We start from the raw sequence: 21,283 nt of genomic DNA, 5'->3' as shown, positions 1-21,283 counted from the left end.
TTTCTCTTTCGGAAAACTTCCCATCCTGTCCAGTGTCTGCTCTACAATCAATAGGATGTAAGCCTAAATCTGGCTCTGGAACAGCTGACAACACAACAGACGCTAAATATTTAATCGTACTCTGCATCTGTTGAATCCTAGATCTCACATGATGGTGAAGTGGAGAAAGTACTGATATCCTACACTCTAGTAAAGCAGAATAACTTCAGAGAGTAGTACTTGTTAATGTATTTAAGTACTTTCCAGCCTGCTTGATGGTTTCTGGAAGCATCCTGAAGCCCATAAATCAAACCTCATCTATCCAGCACAGTATTTTCAACCACTAGAAAGGATATATTTCACGTTTTTTCCCATAGATGTTGACATTTATATTCAGCCGAAAAGGTGAGGTTGTTGCTTTATCTTCTGTAAAAAATCGAAAGAGGGGATGGAGAGAGAGGGGGGGGGGAGACTCTCTAAGCAGCACTGAGCAAGAAGAGAGAGATGAGAAGATAAGAATGGAATCCATCCAATCCAAATAAATTCCCTGCCAGAGTTTTGACCTCTGCTAGCCATCTGCCATCAGACAGGGGGTTTTCTAAACAGCGGTTCTTTATTTTACAATTTACTTTAAAGGTTGCTTACGGAGGTGTAAGTCAGACAGTTCAGGGCGGTGGATTGGCAATCTGCTGGTTTTAGGTATTATTCCAGCAGCCGAATGGAAACTAAACATCTCTGAGCTTCACACGACTGACGGACGATGCTCTTAATCCTGGAGGTCGATGGCGATTTCCGTGTGGGCGGATATTTGTCTTGATCAAGCTATTAGCGCTAATGCTATGAGCGTGGGGCTGCCATGTAATTCTGGGACACTTGAAATCAGAGCATGCCTTCATCCCCATAAAAGAAAAATGTAAGTCTGTTGTCATTTTTTCCCCCTGGCCAACAAATCACGAAAAATGTTGGCAGATTTTTTGAATGAAACAACATTGATAACAGGACTGAGAAAAGGGAAAAAAATGATTAGAGCTACCTTGAACATCCATGCGAGGACCTTCAGAATTCATCATGCTCGTTTCTTTCTGACGGTGTTGGTTTACTAGACAAACCCCCCCCCCCCCCCCCTCGTGATGAATGTTGTGTTAAGGTGCAGCGATCTGCACCCTTAGGGGCGACCTTTGACCCGCGGGGTGGCGGTATTTGTACGTTTGGAGTGATTTCCTCTTCTCCTAACGTCTAGCAGCGTCCCAATCGTGACGGAGCTCCAGATTTTCTCCAAACCTTATCTGGAGACCATGAAACATCTGCACACACCAACCCAGCAGCGAGCCACACACACACACACACACACACACACAAACGCACACACACAAACACGTTTTATACATCCATGCACACACACAAACACACACACACGCACAAACACGTTTATACATCCATGCACACACACAAACACACGCGCAAACACGTTTATGCATCCATGCACACACACAAGCACACACACACAATCCTTAACATACATGTGCACATAAACACACATGCACACACAGAACACACACAAACAAACACACACTTATTTACATTAGTGCACACATTGAGACACATGTACACGCACACTCACGTTCACATACACACACAACCACACACACACACACACACGTATTTACATTAGTGCACACATTAACACACAAACACACAGCCTCTGTGAGCAGGCTTTTCATTAAGTAGTGCTTAGGGCTCAAAGTGAGATGAATGTGCACATGGTGGTGACACACACACACACTCAAGTGGTGAGGCGGATGGTGATGGGGTCCATGTGTGAATGAGATAATAAACCGTATCATTCTCTGAAGTCTCCGCTCAGCTTCTCGCTGGTGGAATACAAACCATCCACGCTCCGCACAGCTGCCGCAAAGTCCCTCTGTGTCTGTCTCACTCTCTATATATATACCATATCCTTCTCGCATTACCTGTCTTTCTTTGTGTCTCTTGTAAATACAGAAACACAAACATGAGATTGTAAACATTGACCTTGAAGACGAGAAGACCAGGAAGGTTTGTTTCACAGCCCCTCAGCAGGCCTCCAGCCAGTATAGCAGTCGTTCTTAAAATTAAAACACAGACAGGGTGGCCGCATATCCCCACAATGTTAGCTCGATTAGGACTAGCCTCTCTTCTCCTATATTTGGAGCAGCTGGGGTTCATCCTCACAACGTCCTCGGACAGAAGTGCCATGAGCAAGGCAGCAGCTGGACTCCGCCGTCTCCGGCTCTCCCGATAAGCTGTGAAACATTTATTCTGCTATCGTCCGTTTCCCACCGCAGTCCTCCTGACTCCTGCTCCTCATTATGTGAGAAAAGGCACAACACAGCGCGGAGCCGCAGAGAGCTAGCCCATCCAGATAGCTATGTAACCGTCGCTAGGCTAACGCTGATAGCAGAATGGTATATGATCCCGCTATCCGCTAATGCTGGCCTCCTGGGAGCAGATACTATGAGCAGCATTCTTCTTCTTCTTCCTTCTTTATTATTTCGCCATGTACACAGGTACTAGGAATACTTTCTCTGCTTTTGACCCATCCGGGTAGCCGGTGAACACATACACACACAGAGGTCCACACACATGGGGGCACACACATGGGGGCACACACATGGGGGCACACACATGGGGGCACACCGGCACTACCGGAGCAGTGGGCTGCCGCGGTACAGCGCCCCGGGAGCAGGTGGGGGTTTCAGATGCCTTGCTCAAGGGCACCTCATCCGTGGATTTTCTCAGGATTCGAACTGGCCACCCTCCAGTTACCAGTCCAACTCCTTCACCAGTATGCCACGGATGCCCCAGCATGTACCAGCATCTAGACAAGCTTAAGGGGGATGATTATTACAACCGAATGAGTCTCACACGCACGGTGTGACGATAAAACCCAAACAGTGGGAAGCAGACAGGGACCCATGGAGGAATGACTAGTGATCATCTAAAAACAAACCAAGCCGTATAGTATAGTAAAGTAAGCAGTAAAAGTAGCAGGGGAGAGTTAAGTGTTGTGGGGTTCAACCGCCCTATGTCGTACATTCCAGAGCAAGATACCTAAACACCTACCTACCTTAGTGACATGTACCTTAACTCAAATCCCTGAGCAAGATGCCCTAACTCCTACCTACCTTAGTGACATGTACCTTAACTCACTCCGAGTTGATTTGGTAAGAATTCGTCTCCGCAATGACAAGATGGCAGAAAGTGTAACCGACGCGCCACAGGATATACTCCTCCACTAAACGCCCTCTGGGGAACACTCCACAGTTCCTAGAGAGAGGAGCGGTTGGTGATTATGTGCTCTGCACAGCGGCACGCTACACCAACTTCACCCGTGAAGGTACCGTGTGGACTTGACCTCGGGTGACCCCGGAGGAGTGACCCCTGATGACCCCAGCAGGGCGGGGGTGGGAGGAGGAGGGGGGAGGCAGGGGGGTCGATAAACCCAACCGAACCTGAGATGAGGGGATCGGAGCGCCGTCTGGGTTCAGCGAACGCGGAGCCCGAGGTGTTTGTTCAGGGCTGAGCCTCGCCGCCGCGCTGGACCCACGCGGTGACTGCAGCCATAGCTCATCCTAAGCCCTCTTCCTGCTGGGGTCAGAGGTCGCCGTTGCCTTGGAGAAAAGGTGGCGAAAGGAGGGTGAGTCTAGTTGGCGTTCTCCCGGAGCTTTTAACCGGCCAGAGCCAAACTCAGCGCGAGGTATCCTGTTGGGTCACTCGGCGAGCAGCCACGAACGCAATCATGACTTCAACGTCTTGGATGGATCCTGCTAACCGCCACGGCCGAGTTTAATTTAACGAGGCATTGTCCCCGAGTTGCATGTTCGTAGAAACCACAGAGCCCTGGATCACCGTGAATCACGAAGATGTCGGATAGTGGTGCGTGATGCTTCCCCCGAGGGGAAACTAGGTGGCACCCAACCACACACACACATTGTAAACTATTTACATAAATGAGACGCTTGACAGAAAAAGGATCCCGAGTCCAAATCCTGCGTCATCTGAAAAGCCTCCAAAGAACACAAACTTGCTGCGTTTTTGAACAGGCTAGAGTTCATACCAGAGACTCACGCGTGCCCTCAGAAAGAGAATGTTATGTAAAGAGAGATTTCTCCCTGCTGTTCCAAGGTGCTGATAAGTGTGTCAAATGATCAAACTATCATAACGTCTGATTATAGACAGATAGCTGCCAGATAAACCTCCGCCACAATACTTTACCAACGGACCCCCTGCTTTTCTTAGCCAATCAATTTCCTCCGTGGCTGCCAGGGATTACCCGATAGGCCGACTAAGCGAGCAGCATGTGGGCCTCGCAGTGATTATTTTGCCTTCCTCCGGACCGGCCATCACTGTTTGTTGACCTTGGTTTTACTTCTCCTCGCCGGGGTCTGCTCTGTCCGATGAGGACCCAAGGGTCGCATCATGTGACCCGAAATACTCCGAGGCCATTGGACGGCGTGGTCACGGCGAGGCGCTGCAGGACCACACACCCTCCGACGGTGGGCCGGGGGTGGAATAGGAGCGGGTCCGGCTCGCGGACTCAGGTCAGCGGAGGAAAGGGGTCCGGTTCTGTTTGGGTTCTCCCCCGAGCAGAGAGCAGGGGAACCACAGGAAAAGGTCCTGCGCTGTGTATTTTCACAGGAAGCCCTGCCAGAAATATAGTGATCACACAACCACAGGGGTCAGTCCGACTAAATAAATGCAAAATAAAAACAAATGTGAGGGTAAACGTCAAGCCCGGCTGGGACGTTATTAGCGATCTAGGGGGGATGTGAGAGAGACTCTGACCAGAGTGTGCTGGGTCTGGGGGCCCAGCCCCCCCCCCAGGGGTGAGGCAGTCGGTTTCGGATATTTTAGGATAAATGGACTCTCATTAATACAATCCCAAAACACTGGGGCAGCAGAAAGTTTTTTTACTAATGGACGTATTAGCTTTTTATGAATGTTCTGCCTCATTAGAGGTGACTAGGCTGGACAGTGGAGGAGATATTTCGGTCGTCCAAAGCCCTAGTGTGTGAAAGCAGAGAGGCAGTTTGGTTTTCCCTTCATTATGATCTTTCTTCCTCTTCCATGACACATTACGCCAACCGACGACTCGAAATGACACATTTTTTCTTCTTCTCTTCACAGTTACGGCCTCAAGATGAATCGCTAGCAGACTGCATAAAGGAAAGTTTACCAAGTTTTCCGTGGGAATTTAATGTACATGTGTAAAAGAATATGCGATAGATTCAAATGTTACTCTCAAAGATGTGTACGTGTAACTAATGACCCTTACCAAAATCCTAATCCATCTTAACTAACCATTCCTGACAATGACCTCATTCAGATTCCCTGATCCGCCAAACCAAATCATCCAGCCAGCATGCTATCAAATCCGATTCCTAGTAAAAAATATTAATTACAAACACGAGTTACAGACCCACTCATACACTACACAGCCTGTATCTTTATGGTGTATTTGCTCCTTATTTTGGAGGTAATTATTTCCATACTCTTGGCTTTTCCTCCCTTATAACAACTTGTTGTGTTTATAGGTTACAGGCGGAGGAGGGCAGGGGCAGGCAGCTGTAGTTCGTTGCCACAGGTAGTTTGGAGCTGCGGGGCTTTTTACTGTGGGGAAGCCCGGGTTGTGCCGGGACACAAGCTCAGTATAAGGCTCTAGTTGTTCTGGTCCGGTCAGCCGCCAGACAAGAAGCCCCGACTGTTTCTGCTCACATTAGCACCCCGTTAACCTAAGCCAATCGGGTTGTAAGGCAGTGGTGTCCCCAGCCAATCAGGTCCTGAGGCTGTTAAGGCTGTTGTAACCCCAGACAATCCAGTTGGCTCGCACTTTAAGGCTGTTGTAACTCCAGCCAATCAGGTTGTAAGGCTCTGGTATCCCCAGCCAGTCAACTTGGCTCTCCTGTTAAGGGTGGGTTAAACCCCAGCCAATCAGTCTTATTCTCTTGAAACCCCAGCCGAATCCACTTGGCTCCCTCATTAAAGCTGTAACTTAAACCAGCCAATGAATTCTTCTCCCTCACTAGGGCTGTCTTTAACAGCCAATCAGGTTTGTCCTCTCATTAAGGCGCCCTCAAGGCCAGCCAATCGCATAAACTGCCAATGTTCATACTCTTAACCCAAGCTTTACATTTTCACTGATTAAATTTTCGATCCTATACTTATTTTCCAACTTCAACTTAAGCAATTTCAACGGATTTCCCTGTGGAATTAATGCAGTAGTCTCAATCTAAATCCGTTCAGTGTACAGTTTCCCTCATTATGTTTACACGCATGGCGGTGAACTCTGCACAAACCCCTCAGCTCTCCTTCTGACCGCATTCACGCTGTGGACAATTATTTTAACAGTGCAATAAAGTAGGAAATTACAGCGGAGGAGACAGCGAAATCCTTCATAAACCCATTCCTTACACCTGCAATGTCCATGTGTAGGAGCTCGGTATGCATCCGCACCAGAACTGTGCATTAAACACCGAGCTCTGAGATTCACATCCAACTGTAATACTTTAAGGAGTTCTCCACGGGTGGTCGGACTGGGATTTAATTTGAGGAACCAGAAAACGGGAGACTTTATTTGAGCCATTCGTCAGGTGCTGCCATAAAGCAGATGCATCGTTGTAATGTTGGAGGTGAACAGCATACTCTAGGCCCTGGTAGTTAAATCTTCTAGTCCCCGCCCTGAGACCAGATGAACGCAGACGTTAGTTGGACCCTATTGTTGAGGAGCATTGGAGGACGTTGGACGCTCTCTCCATGCTCCCTGTTATTAAATAATAACTCTATAATTCATCTCCTCTCCAAAGCAGTTCCAGAGGCCCACAGAGACACATGCAAGGAATGCGAGAGGCCCGAATGAATGATTGATGATTAACTTTCCCTCTCACAAACAGACTTCTCCGTTTTAGTTTTTCTGTCACCGTCGCGTGTATTTCCTCTGATTCACAAACATGTGAACAAACCTGCTGTACACAAGCACCCTTTTAACATAAACAAACCGACTCATATATACACACATTACGTTGAAACATACATGCATACACACACACAAAATCATACACAGACTTACTGATACGTTCACACACACGTTAACACATATACACACACTCTCATACATAAAAACACCATGAAATATACACACAAACCAATACACACACTCAAGCATGCATAGATACATAATAAAAAATATACAGACCCTCCCTTGTGGAGGGTCTGTATATTTTTTCCAATCCACCATCACCCATTCCAATACACACACACACACACACACACACACAAACTTCACCTAAATACCCCGCCCTCGGACGGAGGGAGGGGGGGATGAGTTCGGGTGATCGCCGAGACTGACCCATCACTACGCGTCGCTTACCGTTACCGCGGTGACGTAACCCGCAGAGGATTCCTCTAATCACGCTCCGAGCTTCCAATACATCAGGTTGTGTTTGGACTGGACGTGTGTGTGTGTTGGCGGGGGTGTGTGTGTGAGAGAGGCATGAACATGGAGACAAGGCCAGAGGCTAATGTAAATATTTTATTTATGTCTACTCCATTGAGAGGACAGAAAACAGAGACCGTGATTTACAACCAACACACACGGACCTCAGAGACAAGTCATTAAGGAGCCAGTAGGGGTTGGACAGTCCAGAGACAGGTCATTAGGAGCAGGTAGGGGTTAGACAGTATAGAGTCAGGTCATTAAGGAGCCAGTAGGGGTTAGACAGTACAGAGTCAGGTCATTAAGGAGCCAGCAGGGGTTAGACCATTGGTTCTCAAAGTGCGGCCCGCGGAATCATTCCTGGCGGCCCGCAATGACATACATAATTATGTAAGTTAGATAAAAAAAATATATTAAAAAATATATATATATATATTTTTTTTTATTATTATTATATCAATATTAATTTAAACAAAAATAAATGAATATAAAGAGAAAAGTCGAGTCTCTAGCTTTCACTTAAATCCTTTTACATTTGTTAGTTTTAATCCGACTGTACATTACTTTGAAAGGCTGAACCTCAGTTTCGTGATTTAGACCTCACTTGACCTCACTCCCGGAGGTCCATGGTGCAATGTTTTTTATGACCACTGGGATGCTGGCGGCCCTCAGTCAAATTTTGGGTTCCTAAATTGGCCCTCAGTTGTCAAAACTTTGAGAACCCCTGGGTTAGACAGTACAGAGTCCGGTCATTAAGGAGCAGGTAGGGGTTAGAGAGTGAACAGTCTATTGGAAACAAAGAGGTGAAGAATATTCTGTAGGTACAGTTCCTAGACTCTTGGAACCCTGCTTGGAAAAGCAAAACTCAGCCGAAGTGAACGTACTTTCATGCAATGCAAATCGCCAGCAATGCGATAATATACAATCTTCCAGAGTTCTACTTTAAACACACAGAGAGGGAAGGCTTCCTCGTCCTCGCCACACGGCCAAGGAATTTAAATCGACCAAACATTCAGAGAAGAGTCACCCAGTTCTCCACGGCCCTCTCCCAGTGAGGTACTATGTGTAGCAGCAATGCTCTCCCAGTGAGGTTCTACCTCTATCAGCGACTCTCTCCCAGTGAGGTTCTACCTCTATCAGCGACGCTCTCCCAGTGAGGTACAACCTCTAACGGTGATGACAGAGGCGATGTGTGCCAACACTCTGACCGGCTAGGGACGGCTCTGAGTGAGAGAGTGAGTCTCTCAGTGGGTGAGTGGTGTTGGGGAGGGACAGCTCTGAGTGAGAGAGTGAGTCTCTCGGTGGGTGAGTGGTGTTGGGGAGGGACAGCTCTGAGTGAGAGAGTGAGTCTCTCGGTGGGTGAGTGGTGTTGGGGAGGGACAGCTCTGAGTGAGAGAGTGAGTCTCTCGGTGGGTGAGTGGTGTTGGGGAGGAACAGCTCTGAGTGAGAGAGTGAGTCTCTCGGTGGGTGAGTGGTGTTGGGGAGGGACAGCTCTGAGTGAGAGAGTGAGTCTCTCGGTGGGTGAGTGGTGTTGTGGAGGGACAGCTCTGAGTGAGAGAGTGAGTCTCTCGGTGGGTGAGTGGTGTTGGGGAGGGACAGCTCTGAGTGAGAGAGCGAGTCTCTCGGTGGGTGAGTGGTGTTGGGGAGGGACAGCTCTGAGTGAGAGAGCGAGTCTCTCGGTGGGTGAGTGGTGTTGGGGAGGGACAGCTCTGAGTGAGAGAGCGAGTCTCTCGGTGGGTGAGTGGTGTTGGGTAGGGACAGCTCTGAGTGAGAGAGCGAGTCTCTCGGTGGGTGAGTGGTGTTGGGGAGGGACAGCTCTGAGTGAGAGAGCGAGTCTCTCGGTGGGTGAGTGGTGTTGGGGAGGGACAGCTCTGAGTGAGAGAGCGAGTCTCTCGGTGGGTGAGTGGTGTTGGGGAGGGACAGCTCTGAGTGAGAGAGTGAGTCTCTCGGTGGGTGAGTGGTGTTGGGGAGGGACAGCTCTGAGTGAGAGAGTGAGTCTCTCAGTGGGTGAGTGGTGTTGGGGAGGGACAGCTCTGGAGGTCAGACTCTCCTTCAGCAGCGATGCCACCTGTCCTCTCTCTGACCCAAAGCCCTTCAAAGCCTGGTGTGTGCGTTGTTCTGCACAGTGAGGTGGAACCAGGCCACACACACACACACACACACACACACACACACACACACACACACACACACACACACACACACGCACAACACCGCCTTCAACTACCCCCTGCTATGAGGGTCTAATGTGGCAGCAGTCAACCACAGAGAAGGTTCTTCAGAATCCAATTTCATTGGCCAAAAATACATATATTATACAGTAGTGCTATTATACACATATACCATTATGTTTATATGTGTAAATATTATTTATGTGATATAATATTATTAATGTGGCATGCATCATATATACTGGATACACTTGACGTTCGGTATATATTGCATTCAATTATCATAAGTCTGCTGACTGTTAATTTATAATATATGTTTTAGGTTAAATGTAAAACCTGTCCGGTTGTCTAAACACTGTGTAGGATGAATGGATCAGAAACGTGTGTGTGTGTGTGTGTGTGTGTGTGTGTGTGTGTGTGTGTGTGTGTGTGTGTGTGTGTGTGTGTGTGTGTGTGTGTGTGTGTGTGTGTGTGTGTGTGTGTGTGTGTGTGTGTGTGTGTCTGTGTGCGTGTGTGTGTGTGCAGCTCTACAGGGGAGGTGTCACCTTGTGTGTCAGGCGAAGCCTGGCTGGTAGGTATAGCTCCTAAGAGAGAGAAAGAGAGAGAGAGAGAGAGAGAGAGAGAGAGAGAGAGAGAGAGAGAGAGAGAGAGAGAGAGAGAGAGAGAGAGAGAGAGAGAGAGAGAGAGAAAAGGAGAGAAAGAGAGAGAGAGGATGGTAGAGAGAAAGAGAGAGAGAGAGAGAGAGAGAGAGAGAGAGAGAGAGAGAGAGAGAGAGAGAGAGAGAGAGAGAGAGAGAGAAGCACGTCACAGACGAGACCTTAATGTCGTGGAAAACCCCAGAAAGCCCTCCTGCTGTTATTCTACTGAAATAGAAATGTAGAGACCAGTCCATCTCCCGTCTAATGACCTCAGGACCATTAATATCTCCAGAAATATCCCAACACTGCGACTGGCCTCGGCCTTGGGAAAACCCCAGGTACATTCAGTACGGGTCCCGGTGCAACCAGACTCCCGACGCCGTTAACCCCCTCCGTAACCCCCGACAACCGTCTGGCACCCCTCTCCACTTGACACCGGCCAATAGGGTTAATTGACTGTGAAAACACCTGGAGAGAAAACAGTCATTTATAACAGGCGGGATTTAGACGCGCTCATATTGGATTATATTAAAAAAAAAACTCACGCGCTGAGTCCGCAAGGAAAATACCCTGACGCCGCTCTGAATAGGATTTCTTTATTCTTCTGCGACGACGTGTTATTCTACGCAGGGCCTGTGGTCGACGGGCGATGGGAGCACTTTAATGAAGTCGCAAGCCAGCAGCGGCTCGCTGGAGAGTACGGTAGTAAAATAAGATCGGCAGGATTTGACAGAGCATCTTTGAACGAGGAGCTGAGGCCTGCCGGTAATGAAAATCAGCTTTGAGAACTCACTCAGCAATGTTCAAACGTTTGACGGCACCCTTTCACAGGTTCACCTCACAGGAGGGAATGATCGACAGTTATTGCATTTCTCCATTTTGTTTTTCACTTCATCAGGGGGCCTTCTGAGAACTTTAGTATAAGATAAAATAACATATTATTCAGTATGAATTAGACTTTATCCTTTACCCCCTGTTATCCTCAATGAAAAACATAAAATTGCATTAAAAATAGTGACATTTTCCAGCGTAAGCTAGTGGATAGAACCTGAAAGGATGTAGGATTTGTTCCGTGAATCAACGTCGACAAGACAGATCCAGTTAGCTCTACGTATCCAATGTCACCACAGATTTTTCCTTCAAAGTGTATATTTTTAGATTGTGGCCTCGTCAACTCCAAACATGCCGTGTATTAAGAATACTTTGCTGCCTGTCATAATGTTATGTCGTTTGTCTTTCCACAGCCTGTAAAATGTCGGGATTTATTAAGTGGGAGAGCTAAAAGCAGAGCTAGAAGGTAGCATTGCTAGCTAGTGGGTAGATAGAGAACCACAGTAAATGCTAGAGGCCAGGGCCAACACTGACAGCCCTATCAAAAGATAATTTCAAAGGGTTTTCCATCATGTTATGAACTGTTTCGTAAGGTATGGACATTCCTCTGAAACCAGGGCTTTCAAATTTAGTCACAACTTGTTGTTTTTACAACGCTGTGTCTGCTGTTTTGACAGAGGCTCTGGTTTGCTAAACCTTCTACCCCGCTCTGCTCTCTCTCCTTTCCATTACGTTTGTGTACGTGACGGCCAACTCTGACAGATTCCCGAGTGTCTTGTGTGAGACATTGTCTAATTAAATGTATTTACACCCAATGACAGCAATACAGTACTCAAAACAAATCTCTGAGGAGGGCGTAAACTAAACAATAGCACATGTTAGCACGCAGCGAAAACACAGATCGCCTCGATGTTGATGTTGACGTACATCTTCGTTTCACAGATCACGTCCTTTCCCTCGCTTAGCTGGGAAACGTTCCGGTCTCGCTGTTGCAGGGGTGTACCTGTCATGTCAGAATGAAGCGACTCTGAACCCTACACGAACTTGTCTTGTCAGAGCAGTCCTGGGTGAAGTTGCCGGGGAACGTTACCATTGCGACTCCCCCGACACGGTGAGTCACAGTAAAGCTCGGCCGCTGTCTGACCGAGCAGCACTGCTCATCGAGCCCGGAGAAAAAAGCAGCTTCCACAGCCATCACATCTGCCTCGTCTCTCCCCAACTTTTTTATCATCATCTTCTTTTTCTTCTTCTTCTTCTTCATTCCTTTTGTGTTGCGGTCGCAGCCCGGTTGGACGGTCTCCGTGCACGGCGTCTTTTCCATACGCGGACAGCTGGAGCGAGTTACGGGCGGCTTGGCCGGCGGAGAGAGAGAGACGCAGATGGCTGAGCTCTCATGTCACCCCGTCTACTTGGCAAGAGGCGCAGGGAGAGCAAGTGGAGAGGAGATGTATTCTCTCACACAACATCTATACAGGCCCCCTACATACACACACAATCATACACACACACACGTACACACACACGTACACACACGAGCAATATACATGTGGATCCGCACCCGAAATGAACAAAGGCACAAAAGTTAGGGGCATGAAGATGGAAAACTCAAACAAACTTTTTTATCCTTCATTAAAATGTCAGCTGTATAGTAACGCTTCTCTGCAGAGTGATACAGATTGAGCCCGACAGCAAAATAAGCTCAAAACTATAAGCAGGCTTGCAGTACGACACGTTTGACATTCGGTGGATATTTCCCACTGAAATGGCGTCATGTTCGCATGTGAATTCACATACATTAGTGTTTTTTTTGTTTAATGCACAGCAGTGGCGAATACTTAAGGGTCTTTATTCAGAACATATATCCTGGCTGGAGTCACTGCGCAGAAATAAAGCTCAAGGACTTTCAGTATTTGACAACAAATCACCAAGAAAGAGAGATTTAGCCTCTGGTTTCAACTTGGAAAACTGTGTGTGTGTGTGTGTGTGTGTGTGTGTGTGTGTGTGTGTGTGTGTGTGTGTGTGTGTGTGTGTGTGTGTGTGTGTGTGTGTGTGTGTGTGTGTGTGTGTGTGTGTGTGTGTGTGTGTGCTTGTGTGTCTGTGCGTTTGCATTTGTGTCAGTGTTTATGTGGTGAAAGCTCTTTACAGCATACCAGGGTACAGGCTCAACGCGTACGCAGAAAGCCGTTCTGTTAAGAAACTGAACACAGAAACACAGGCTTCACTGGGCTGCTCTGTTCCCCCCCCCCCCCCCCCCATCCCATCTCCCCCCCCCCCCCCCCCCCCCCCCCAGCTGTGTTTCCTAGCTCCACCTGGGCAACAAATCCTTCCTCACTCCGTGTTGTCGTGACCATCCCAGCTGCACGATACATGTCTGAAGACAAAGTCATCATCTAAAAGTTAGATTCAAAACGGCATATTTTTTTTGCCTTAATTTATTCATGTATTTATGTAACTTTTGATTGTTACCATCCATGTGTCTTCTTTCACATTGTGTGCTTTTTTTCTTGATTTATTCAACTTGTCTTTCGATGTTGATTTTAGGATGAGTAAATAAAAACTATTTACTCTCGCCATTGATGTGTCTTTCCTAGTGAGAAGACAGAGGACAACTAAACAGTCTAAACCTTAACCGCTAATTAAAGACACGTTGGAGACTCCACGCTGCCAAGCGGTGCGCTCACGGAGGCGGGACCCGCGGTGCAACAGTGCCCTCTAGCGTCGAAACCGCCAGTAAAACTTAAAGTCCCCTCTTCACGCACACAGAGGGGGTCGAAGGTGAACGAGAACATGCCCTTTGTTTGTTTTCGTGGCAAACTACTTCAGGGTTTACCGGCCCAAAGAGAAAAACGCGCAGAGCTCTTCGTGTGGATGTGGACTGTAAACGAGCAGAAGATAAACATCATAGGAGCTGTGTTAAGGAGGAATGACATCATGTGCAGTGGTTGTGTTTGTCTTTATATGGCCTGTTTTCACCGCAGCTCTCTGGAAACCAAACAATAACTCATCATTAATAATGAGTTATAATGAGTTTGTTTACAGCCGGGCTGAACGAGGCTCTGTATGGGGAACCGACGAAGGAACCAGTCAACGCCGGTTCCTCCGTATCTGATTCCTGTCTGCGCTCTAACGGTTCAGATATGTTGGACGGAGCAGGAAGCTGCATCATCTCTTCTTCCTGCTCCTGTCCCGGTCAAAATGGAGGCTGAATATGTTGGCGAGCGCTGAGCGATTCCTGATTGAGAGAGAGAGAGAAAGAGAGAGAGAGAGAGAGAGAGAGAGAGAGAGAGAGAGAGAGAGAGAGAGAGAGAGAGAGAGAGAGAGAGAGAGAGAGAGAGAGAGAGAGAGAGAGAGAGAGAGAGACAGACAGACAGACAGACAGACAGACAGACAGACAGACAGACAGACAGACAGACAGACAGACAGACAGACAGCGCGAGAGAGATATTATATAGAAAGAGAGAGCGATACAGCTTGAACTCGAGAGAAAAATAGTTTCCATCTCTTTGGAAAGAAGAAGAGAGAGAGAAGAAGAAGAGAGAGCTGTCACCCATCTCTCCTTCTCCTTTGACGTCTGACAAAAGGCAGTCTGGCAGAAACACGCTTCTGTGGCGTCTCTCTTTTCACTCCCCCCCCCCGCTCGGCTTCGCCTGCCCAGCCGGGAGGAGGGGACTGAAAGGCCGCACGCTGGTCGGACGTCTCAGAACGGAGGGACCAGACGAAAGAGGTTAAAGAGGAAAAGTTGAATTAGAAGGAAAAAAGAAATGGGAATGGGAGCGGGAAATAACTGCCACCCTGGCCTGACAATAATAGCGGTTTAGGCTCGGCGGGGAGAATGGTTTGCAGATGTACGCCGAGACCTGCTGGGGAAATGTGTCCAACCTGGTGCACCTCGTAAACCGTAGCGCTCCCAGGAGAACGATATCCTCACGCTTGTTCTCCGCAACAAAGTACAGCGGGGGGGTATCTCAGAGGTTCATGTGTTGAAATGTTGACGATGAACGATTAAGGAACCAACCGACTTATCGATTAGCCATCAGGGACTTTTGTCTAGAAGAATCCTTGTTGATTTTCGAGTTTGTTTGTTTTAGTTGAGTTAATGAATACTTTAGACCCTTGTTGTTCTCAAGGTTAGGGAATCTCTTCCTCTAGTGGCCCGAAGCGTTTATCAAGCAGATGATCCTGCCTAAGCTCCAAAGGAGGAGACCATGTGACCAGATGATGGTCACATGGTCTGTCAGCATTCCTGAGAGGACAGGTGTGGCTGCTAGCTCGAACGTGATTAGAAGAACTCTGCTTGACAGAAGACAAGTACGCAAGTGGTATAGCTAGGATATTGGTAAGCTAGTTCTAGGCTAGTGATGGCTAGGAAACCTAAAGCCTGATGCTAGGCTAATAAGATAGCTAGGATATCTGTATGCCAGTACTAGGCCACTGAAACTTAGCTTATCTGTAAGATAGTATGAGCTAGGCTATCTGTAGGTTGGATCTGCAGGTTAATATTACAGTTTTTCTCAGTTGCTTTGGTACATTTCTCAGATCAGAATTGAAATTCTCAAAACTACCTGTTCAATCTTCACATCATTGTGTCACTTGTGCACATCAAAAAGCATTTTCTCATTTCTTTGAACAAGTTGCAAATGCTTTGGTACATTCATGCAAATATTTCTTTACATTTCCATTAGACTTTTTTTTTTTAATCTGTCCTGAATTGGTAAATTGCTACCAGGTGAATCTTGACTTTGGTGGATCTCCTGAACCATGAACTGGTAAGTATAACACAACACAATGTTACATTGTCTGAAAATGTAAGGACAAGGAATTGGACAGGGTCAACAGCCAGAGAGAAGAAGAAGAGGAAGAGGATTGAGGCTGCCTGAGAATTTGTGGACCAACAGACAGGAACGTCAGGAGGTGTAGGAAGACTGCACTGTAATTCCTACAGCAATGCATGCACAGTTTACCCTAAGGAGATATTCCTATGTTCTCATTTCTAACAATGACATGGTCTGTCAACAAATTACAGTACAAACAATCAAAGCGTAAATGTGAATCTTGTCAAGTCTCTTGCAATCAATCTCCCACATACACTAAGGTGTAACTTACAATTTACAATAATTGTATTCAAAACTTTAGCCATAGATTACATCAGAACATCCCTGCAGAGTACACTGTTATATTGATAACATGACTAAGCAATTTGACTGTCTTATCCGTACACAATGACACAAGGACTTGTCATTGTGATGGCACTGACATGTTCATTGACACAGATATTTACTTTTGAGAAACGAACAGGATTCTGAGCAAGAGACTGGCTTTTGCATGAAATCCATGGTGTTTTGCTATTTGTACGAATTGTTTTGAGAAATGCACTTACTGTTTTGCAAATTTCAATTCTGATCTGAGAAATGTACCAAAGCGACTGAGAAAAACTGTAAGGCAAATGGCCAGTGCTAGCTACGCTATCGCTAGGATTACATATGACATTTTTAACATTTAGCAGACGCTTTTATCCAAAGCGACTTACAATAAGTCCATTTGTTATTTGAAGGAGAAACAACAATATATGGCTGTATGTCAGTACAGTAAGGAAGTTCACAGAACCAAGTGCCAAGCCTTAACCACCACAACATAAATAGCTAGGATAAGATGCTAGACGATGCTAAGTATTATTTTTAAGTGCCAGGACATACGACATTGAATAAGTGCGTAAGAGGATTGTGAGTGTAGCTAGCACTAGCCGCTATCATGAAGCAGGGAGCAGTGTTTCAGCCGGTGGAAACGGAGTCACCAGCTCTGCCGATTTCACGGCCGTGACCCCGGGCCTGTTGGGATCTTTTATTCACGCCGTTCATCATAATTAAAACGAGGATTCTGGCAATATTGACACTTGTAATAACAAGGAAATACGATCGCCATAATGTCACTCAGGCTCCGCTGCCAGAGTAAATACGGCGTGGAGCTGGAGGAGGACTCCTGGAAGCCCGATGGAACATATGTCTTCCAGACGTACCGTTGGAGGGGGGGGACGCCGCAGTGACCCACTCCTCACTCGGACTCTGGGGACCTCGGTTTGACACTCACTGGACCTCAGGACTCTGAGGCTGCCAAGTGGCTCTGGAGCACACACAAACACGCACACAAAAACACATATAAAGACACACAGACACACACACATATAGGCACACACACACATAAAGACACACAGACACTCACACACACACATAAAGGCACACACACACACACACATAAAGACACACATTAAGACACACACACATAAAGACACACACAAAGATACACACACATAGAGACATACACACATAACGGCACACACACACACACACATAGACACACACACATATAAAGACACACACAATTGAAGACACACACACATAAAGACACACAGACACGTGCACACACACACATGAAGACACACACACACATGCATAAAGACACACACACAAGTATGCATGAAGAGAGAGACACACAGACACACGTATACATACCCACATACTAATTCCTACAGACACACATGCACATATATATCTATATATCTATATCTATATATATATATATATATATATATATGTATACATATATATAGACACACACATATATATTTAGACACAGATATATAGATATTAGACACACATTAACACACAAAAACAACAACACACAGACGAAGACAGCGTTACAGATGTGAAAGCAGACAGCGGCGTGTGTGCGTCACCTGCAGTCACCCTGGAGCGTGTAGGGTAAGCACCGGCCAAGCAGGGGTCAGCCACATGTCACAGCCCTCTCACTCACACAGACACACACACACACACACACACACACACACACACACACACACACACACACACACACACACACAGACACACACACACACACACACACACACACACACATACCAAGGGCTGACCGTTTCATGGACGGATAAAAAGGCGCACATCGGCCCTTACTGGTGATAGTCTGTCTGTGTGTGTCTGTTTCCTTATGCAGGTGTGTGTGTCTGTGCGTGTGTGTGTGTTTGTGTGTGTGTGCTTCTTTATGCACTTGTGTCTGTGTGTGTCTGTTTCCTTATGCAGGTGTGTGTGTGTGTGTGTGTGTGTGTGTGTGTGTGTGTGTGTGTGTGTGTGTGTGTGTGTGTGTGTGTGTGTGTGTGTGTGTGCTTCTTTATGCACGTGTGTGTGTGTTTGTGTCTGCGTGCTTCTTTATGCACGTGTGTGTGCTTCTTTCTGCACGTGTGAGATGTGTGCATGCACGTGTGCGCATTTGGAAAAATCCTTGTGTGTAACGATGGTGAACTCCAACGCATACAAAAGGAGCCCAGCTAGCCAAGGAAGCTTCACTCCATTCAACGAGCTGAAAGGAACAGAAAATACTCTTCTTTCTTTCTTTCCATTCATCTCCGCAGTGAGACAGGGTTCGGGGCAGATGATGCCGTATTTAGCCCAGCTCCTTTTACTAGAGCAGCTAAGAGCAGGCCCTGGTCACCCTACCACTCACAGGTTCAGCTATGCTTGGATAACACAAACGGCCATCCAGGTCTCCAATGACCCCACCCAGCCCCTCCATCCATCCTTTCAGCTATGGGCATCTGGCAGGAGATTGATGTTTCCAATGTCCAGGAAAAATGGGTACCAGAAGCAATTTGTCCCCCCTTTGTATGTAAATTCAGTGGACAGCAGGGCAGTGGTACTTAGTAGTTTAATCTTATTCCACGGAGGCCAAGCCCTGGCTTAGTCTTAAACTTTTAAGCGCTTTGAGTGTAAGAAAAGCGCTATAGAAATTGAATCTATTATTATTATTATTATTAGTCTTCGTAGTTAGTTCAGTTCGTTCACTCAACTATAGCACTTACTGTTCTGTACTGATCCTAGATTTGTGTTTTGCGCACATGAATGCTTCCCATCGTATATCTGGTGATTCATGTTCAGAACTAAACAGAGCCTCACAACTCTGAGCTCAGTTTATAGAGAGTATAAAAGGGACATCATGTGTCTTATTTGGGTTTGTGGGGACGTCTCCTTCGCCGGTGATGTCATTGTTTCTTGGAGCTGCGATGAGCGTAGAGTCGACGTTCAGCTGTGTGTCGTCGCGGCGACAACAGCGACGTCCGCGGGCGTCAGATCTCAAACCACGCTCCACCTGACCCCGGACACCTAACCCTGATCCGATCAGGTCAAACGTTGACACATCGCTGTGAGCGCTCGCTCGGCGAACCACCGCCACCGTCTCTACTTCCCGTCCGCATGCGGTCGCGCAGTTCGCCTCGGCGCTCCGACAGGGGAGAGCCGTCCCCAAACATCCACAACGATCAATCACAGGGAAACCAAAACAGCCGTACACAAAGAGCCTGGCTGGGGTAAACAACTTTCACGTCAGCTGGGCTGGCGTCTCCCTCCGCAGGGAGTCCACCGCACCCACCCCACCTTCCTCCGCCCAGGGGACAGGCTCTTCTGCTCAGCATTTGTTTGCAATTGGAAGCTCTGAAACAAATTGTTGTCTTTCGGGGGAAAGGCAGGAATTCACCAGGACAAGGCCCCTGGTTACATGCGTTTCGTGCAAAATATGTTCTTTTCCCGAAGCCGCATAAGCCTAGCACAAAAGGCCTGTCTCCTGCCACCACATAATCCAGATTTATTCCACAGCGTGCAGACAAAAGTAAAAGTCACACATGGCAATACGAGTCTGGGTTCCCGTTTAACAAGTCCCAGTGTTTTAATAGACGTGCCCTTGTGTTATATGTGCGCAGAGTGTTTTCCCTGGCGATGTTGACCGTCAGACATAAACATGCTATTCTTGCTCTACCTATAATTCTTCTATTTATAACCCCGCTACGGGCAGAGGCGGGCGTCCGCTTGCCTGTGTCGGGGTATTTATTGTGTGCGAATGAGCTCTGTTTCGTGACGCCGCCCTCGGCTGATTGCTGGCTCCTCCCCGCCTGGTTCACGACATGGTAGGTGCAAAGGTAGGCCTGCTGCTAACACCTGTACATAAGGGTTGCGCAGTTTCGCAGCAGGTAACAAGAAGTCTGTTAATTTCCAACACAACGCCGCATGGCACTGGCATCCTAGCCGGGCCGATGGTTTTGCGTCGCACCCTCCGTCTCAATACCTGTGCAGTAAACTTGAGCTACACGGAGACCTCTGAGTAGATGCTGTACAAAGCATGTACTGGGTTTGGTTTAAAAAACAATGCAACACATCAACATATAGGATGTATAGGATAGTCCAGTGGTTAGGGCTCTGAACCGAGAGGTTCTGGGTTCAAACTCAATTGTGTGCAGCCGAATCTGTACGCATGGTAGAGCAAGAGGTCTAACCCTAGCCACCCTCTTAAAACCGTTTGTCTACAGATTCAATTAGAGTTGGTTTGGAAAGAGATGTCTGCATAATCGTTAAAAAAAATTCACGGTTGCTTTGAATCAACGTCTGATGAATGACTAATGGGTCGTTAACATAAAATCGTACATCCACGGTCCCTTTGAAAAACTGTGTGAACACATTAAAACATTGACTTTCAGTCGAAATGAAAGCTCCCAAAAGCACTTAATGACAAATCTTTTCCAACAACCAACACGGCACTCCATAAAAATAAGAAATAGCGCCTAACCCAAAATAGTAGAATATACTGTAGACGACAGCCAGTGTTATTGTAGACACCGAATTTAGACTTCGAGTTGAGTTGCTGAAACATACCAATAAGTAATTTGAGGGCATAATCAGTGCAGAAGAAAATGTGAATTCATCTTTTCTTCGGTGCAGGGCAACGTAGACACAATATTTTCCATCTAGACAAATGTAATTTGTCTTCTCGTTTAATTCATGGACTTCAATCCAGGCAGTGGAAGTACATCAAAGCATTGGTCCATGGCAGGAAACTCAACTCTCATTTCTCCTCATACCACAGATGATTTAGGAAGCTCCAGTCCTGTTATTTACCAGACCAGCTCCTCTCGGATATGTACTGCACTTACGCCGGGATACAAGTCATTAGTGGGAGCATTCTGAAACGAGGGAGAAGATGAGAAGACTCGACTTGGCCGTGCTTCATCCTAGCCTCGTTTCCTGTTGACACCAGCTGTTTTGTTCCCCCCAGTGTCTGGCAGGAGAACACACCAAACCCAAACTCTCAGGTGCATTCGCTGGTCTGCAGGTGGTGATTACCGTGCTATTACCGCTAAACGG

The sequence above is a fragment of the Gadus morhua genome, chromosome 10 (genome assembly GCF_902167405.1).
Source record: "Gadus morhua chromosome 10, gadMor3.0, whole genome shotgun sequence".
Classification (NCBI taxonomy): domain Eukaryota; kingdom Metazoa; phylum Chordata; class Actinopteri; order Gadiformes; family Gadidae; genus Gadus; species Gadus morhua.
This window is presented reverse-complemented; position numbering follows the sequence as displayed.